The sequence below is a fragment of the Salvelinus fontinalis genome, chromosome 6, assembly GCF_029448725.1.
Source record: "Salvelinus fontinalis isolate EN_2023a chromosome 6, ASM2944872v1, whole genome shotgun sequence".
Lineage (NCBI taxonomy): Eukaryota > Metazoa > Chordata > Actinopteri > Salmoniformes > Salmonidae > Salvelinus > Salvelinus fontinalis.
Window position 1 is genome coordinate 16636816 of NC_074670.1, and position 5000 is coordinate 16641815.

The 5000-nt window shown below is 41.3% G+C and overlaps 1 protein-coding gene across 7 annotated transcripts in view; it reads right to left on the reverse strand.

Annotated features, from left to right (window-relative positions):
• LOC129857175 (epsin-1-like) overlaps window positions 1-3887 on the reverse strand; it is an 18385-nt gene extending 14498 nt beyond the window's left edge. For 3 of the 7 annotated variants that reach the window (XM_055925184.1, XM_055925185.1, XM_055925178.1), the window contains exons 1-2: window positions 3418-3869; window positions 1648-1763 (exon numbers count right to left, since the gene is read on the reverse strand). The gene's annotated coding sequence lies outside the window, so the exon portion shown is untranslated. Of the gene's footprint in view, window positions 1-1619; window positions 1764-3417 lie in introns of all 7 variants that reach the window. The other 4 variants (XM_055925181.1, XM_055925180.1, XM_055925183.1 and 1 more) reach the window with 4 other exon arrangements.
• Between the last annotated feature and the right edge of the window lie 1113 nt (window positions 3888-5000).

The window sequence follows — 5000 nt, forward strand, 5'->3', positions numbered from 1 at the left end:
AAAGCCGACTAAATTGCTATCTGACCCTAAACAGAGAATATGAATTGGCTGAATATCTCTACTCTGTCAGAGATTCGAAGCAGAGACAGATCCTTACCAAGTAGAGGCTGAGTGACCACCGATTGGCAATAGAAACCGGCAGACATAAAAAGACATGGCTACCCAAAGAGGAGCGTGTATGTGGTCACTGCACGACAGGGGAGGTAGAAACAGAGATGCACTTTCTCCTTTACTGTGATAAATATTCCTCACCAAGAGATTCATTATTCACAGAAATGACAACATTTATTCCAAATTTTAACTTATTAAACCCAGAGGAAAAACTAAAAATACTCATGGGCGAAGGAGCAATGGCTCCTCTTGCAGCCAAATATGTATTTGCCTGCCATAGCCTGAGGGACACTGAATAATAACATCTGCATAGTAAGCAGTAACTTACTTATTATGACTTTTATTGTTATTACTGTTATTGTTATTAGTATTATTATTGTTGTTTATCATTCCAAATAGTAATGGTATGGGTGGTAATGGTAATGATAGCAGTTTAATGATAGTGGTGGTGGTAGTGGTGCATTACACCATACATTACATTCGACTATTGACTGTTACCATTTTATTGTTACTATTTTTTATATTTAATTTTGTATTATTATTTACTGCCATTCTATATTATTATTTGTCATTGTTTTAATTGTATTACAATGTATATTGTATACATTGTTGCCTTGGCAATATTGACACAATGTTTTTCATGCCAATAAAGCAGCTTGAATTTGAATTTGAATTTGAGAGACATCGAGAGAGAGAGAGAGACATCGAGAGAGAGAGAGAGAGAGAGAGACATCGAGAGAGAGAGAGAGAGAGAGAGAGACATCGAGAGAGAGAGAGAGACATCGAGAGAGAGAGAGAGACATCGAGAGAGAGAGAGAGACATCGAGAGAGAGAGAGAGACATCGAGAGAGAGAGAGAGACATCGAGAGAGAGAGAGAGAGAGACATCGAGAGAGAGAGAGAGAGAGACATCGAGAGACATCGAGAGAGAGACATCGAGAGACATCGAGAGAGAGATCGAGAGACATCGAGAGAGAGATCGAGAGACATCGAGAGAGAGATCGAGAGACATCGAGAGAGAGAGAGAGACATCGAGAGAGAGAGAGAGACATCGAGAGAGAGAGAGAGAGAGAGAGACATCGAGAGAGAGAGAGAGAGAGAGAGACATCGAGAGAGAGAGAGAGACATCGAGAGAGAGAGAGAGACATCGAGAGAGAGAGAGAGACATCGAGAGAGAGAGAGAGACATCGAGAGAGAGAGAGACATCGAGAGAGAGAGAGACATCGAGAGAGAGAGAGACATCGAGAGAGAGAGAGACATCGAGAGAGAGAGAGACATCGAGAGAGAGAGAGACATCGAGAGAGAGAGAGACATCGAGAGACAAGATGAATAGGCAGACATTGCGTGAAAGAAAAAAAAGAAACCAGCAATCAAATTTAGTGGACATAGTGCTCCTTTATGTCAACAGAGAGGCAGCACACACACACACACACACACACACACACACACACACACACACACACACACACACACACACACACACACACACACACACACACACACACACACCTGTTACAAAGGAATAGTGTTCTCTCACTTGGTTTCTCTCTTTCCAGCTCCAGTCGTTTACAGAGTGCTCTGTCTCAGCCTGTCTGTCTCTCCTCACAGAGACATTGAGTCCCAAAACCGCAGATTTGGGGTGATAAAAACAATCTGTGGAGTGAGAGATGACAACACTAATCTTACCGGTACGTGTTGAAGGCCCCAAAGAGAAAACCCTGAGCTTCTCCTCACCCCAAACACAACGTAGGCTAGGATAATTAATTGGAATTAGGCAGTGTTTCAGTTTCATTCACTTTCACCATCTGACCCAGTTAATGGTGTCAGATGAGCAAGGCCATGGCATGCAGGCTTGAACAGTGTCACTATTTTGACGCCATGGAACTGTTATTACTCAGGACTGTTTAACAATGCTGTGGCATGAATAATCCTAGTGGGTTTCATTCACTTCTCTTTTTGACCTGCACCGTTGGAGCTCGGAGCTTAAGAATTTCACTGTGCCCTGCAAATACATCTGCGAGCCTGTGTATGTGACTAACAAACTCATCTAATATGTATGTACAACATATTCCTATATGATTAGACTGTCTTCTCTGACAGAATTGTTCCAGTGCTGCCGAATACCCCTAGCACAGTGTGGCCGAGCAGACTAATAAGGAGTGGAAGACGACAGGTTGTACAGTACTAATAGGAGACTAGGTTGCATAACACAGAGAGATAACCATTCCTGAAGTCAGTTTAGAGATTACTGGAGCAACGTTCCAAAGTTCACACAAGGCATCTACCAAGACCAAATGTAGATAAGGGACAAGCTTAGCCCAAATCTCTCACAATTCAACAGGGGTCAGGCCAATTCTATGTAAATTGAGGAATTGATCTGAAAAATACTCAGAAAAAAAGCGATCTTCTTTTCTTGAAACAGACATATCCTGTGCTGAATTTATATGGCAATGACCTCAACCCTACACATCATAATGTGGAGCACTGCATTAGCTAAACTCCTTATCAACAGTTGAACTTGACGGTACAATAACAAAGCTACATGCTACAAGACAGGAGACGTCCGGGTGTTGTATGTAGCTATGTTATTGTACTGTCAAGTTCAACTGTTGATAAGGAGCTTAGCTAATGCCATTTAAATATTCAGGACAGCATACAGTGGAATAAGTATAAGAACTTGCTTGGTTTCACTCTGACACTAGACATACAATATGCATTCAACGGCAGATGCATTATTGGCAATGAAATCCCAACATGCAATACACATGCAACTAGTTAGCTGAAGCCAGACAAACTTAGCTAGTTGGCTGAGTCTAATATAAGCTAGCTAACAAACTATTGAACTAACGTTAGCTAGCAGGCCAAAGTTATTGCGCTACTAGCCCATATTTGTGCTAACGCCAGAAAAAAATAGGGCGGGGTAACGATGTAGACTGTAACGATCATGACAATGTCAGAGACACTGTGGCCTCTACGCTCGTTCCCACTTGATAGTCGCTAATACAGTCACACACCCTCCTTAGCCAGAGACCCCCACTCAGTTAGCATGCTAATCAGTTATCATCTCTCACAACAGTCTACATAGCGATTCAACACCAACGCAAACATTACAACAGGAAATACTTGAAACTACTACTGCCAAAGAACAACATGGGAAGTGTAACGAACTTGGTTGGCAAACATAGAAGGCTATCCAAACCAGATAAAAGGGGTCACTAACTAATTAGATAGTTAGCTATTGGCTGGCTAACGTTAGCTATCTGGTACCACCCTCCCAGCTATCAGCTGGAAAACGTTAGCTACTTACCGTTAACTCCCCTTCTCCTTGGCTTTCTCAGTCGCGATCAATTTGAACGTTTTACAATTGTGTTGGGGGTTAAGGGGAAAGCGTGAAAGAGAAACCCGACTAACTAAATATAGGTATTCCTGTCACGACACTGAATTAATCATTGCTATTTACCTAGCTAGGAAGCTGAAGTAGCCGATGGTACAAACAGATGAGATAACGTTGAACGCTGTTGCTAACAGTTCAAGTGGCAACAGAATAGGAGTGGTATTTATGATCTGATCTAGTGATACCACCATCCTTAACATAAAACCGATAATTATGGAACGTTTACTGCGTCAATATTACTTATAATATTTAATAACTGTTGACAATATTCCATAATTAACATCTAAATTATGTCTATACTGACCCTGTTGTAGCTCGAATGGTACAAGGAGATGGCGGAACTTCCGGTTCCGTTCCCGACTACAGGAAAGACCGCACCCCTTTGCACGCTCCCATTATTTAATATTTATGAACTGGGCGAGGCTACACAGTCATTATGCATAAAATAGTTTCAATTTGATCTAAAATCTAACCTATTTCATGGTCTGGATGGGAATGTAGCGCTATTTATCACACTTGTAAATAAGCTTTATACTGTAACATAGTGTCAAACTGACCATTGATATTGATTGTTTTGCATGCAGGAACATGTGTAGCCTATGAAAGCACCTCACAGACCTCTATAATTGTACCTGAAGTTGGGTGTTGGTTGAGAACGTGTGGTGTCAGTGTGCGTAGTCAGTTTAATTAAGAAACATTTGAGGACCAAGATAAATGAAGGGGTGTGGTCAAATGTGTTCAGAATGTATTTTTTTATTTTTTAGGCAAGTCAGTTGAGAACAAATTCTTATTTACAAGGACAGCCTACACCGGCCAAACCTGAATGACGCTGGGCCAATTGTCCGCTGCCCTATGGGACTCACAATCATGGCCAGTTGTGATGACGCCCCAAGTACTGAGATGCAGTGCCTTAGACTGCTGTGCCACTCGGGAGCCCGAGTGTGTGTTGAGCAATATTCCAAATTTGTATTTTGTTAAAGGGGAAATCTGCAGTTGCTACTTACATTTTTTGACATGATATGTACTCATTCATTCTTGAAGAATATAACTTAAAAATGCCAACTGACCTTAGTTGAACTGTAGTAACCCATCAGAACCAAAAACATAAGCTTCTTTTAACCCAAGGTTTGTAAACAAAGTAAATGTAGACAAACACTGTATAGCCTCATAACATGGATAAAACTATAATGTTGATATCATGGATGCTTGAATGATCAGTCCTTGCATCCATAGCTATGTCTATGAATTAGAGAGGGGTTACATTTCTCCAGCCCTCAGATTTTCACAGAAACAGTGGTTGGGATTATGTTTTGTTATTGTTACAACTGCAAATTTCCTCTTTATTTTTTATTTAAGTCAGTTAAGAACAAATTCTTATTTACAATGACGGCCTACCCGGCCAAACCCGAACGACGCTGGGCCAATTGTGCACCGCCCTACGGGACTCCCAATCGCGGCCGGATGTAATTGTGTTAATGTGCTTTGAGTTTATCCTG